The following is a 680-nucleotide window of genomic DNA, read 5'->3' as shown; positions in this document are numbered from 1 at the left end:
AGAAAAAAACTTTCAATACATGGAAATTAAATGACACCCTACTCAGCAACCAATGGGTCACAGATGAAATAAAACAAGAAATTCAACAATATCTATAATTGAATGAAAATTCAAGCACAACTTACCGTAATTTATGGGATACGATGAAAGCAGGTCTGAGAGGGAAATTCATAGCTGTGAACTTACACATTAGGAAAACAGAATGGGAACAAATAAATACCCTAATGCTGCACATTCAACAACTAGAAAAGGAAGAGCAAACTAAACCGAGAGCCCAAAGACGGGAGGAAATCATAAAGATTAATGCAGAAGTTAATTCAATTGAGATGAAGAAAACAATTCAAAGAATTAAAAAAGCAAAAAGCTGGTTATTTGAAAAATTAAATAAAATCGATAAACCCCTAGCTAACCTCATCAAAAAGAGGAAAGAAAAAATTCAAATACAGGCAGTAAGGACTGAAAAGGCTGTAATTACCACAGCCTCAGTGGAAATTCAGAAGGTTATCAATAGCTACTTTGAGAATCTTTATTCTCACAGAATAGAAGACACAGAAGAAATGGACAGTTTCCTAGAAAGGTACACATTACCACAACTGAATTGACAAGATATAAACACTCTCAATAGCCTAATAACAGCCAATGAAATACGAGATGTATTTAAAAACCTCCGGCAAAGAAAA

Source organism: Octodon degus, unplaced genomic scaffold (genome assembly GCF_000260255.1).
Source record: "Octodon degus isolate 3935 unplaced genomic scaffold, OctDeg1.0 scaffold00003, whole genome shotgun sequence".
Classification (NCBI taxonomy): domain Eukaryota; kingdom Metazoa; phylum Chordata; class Mammalia; order Rodentia; family Octodontidae; genus Octodon; species Octodon degus.
Note: the sequence above shows the minus strand (reverse complement) of the source record.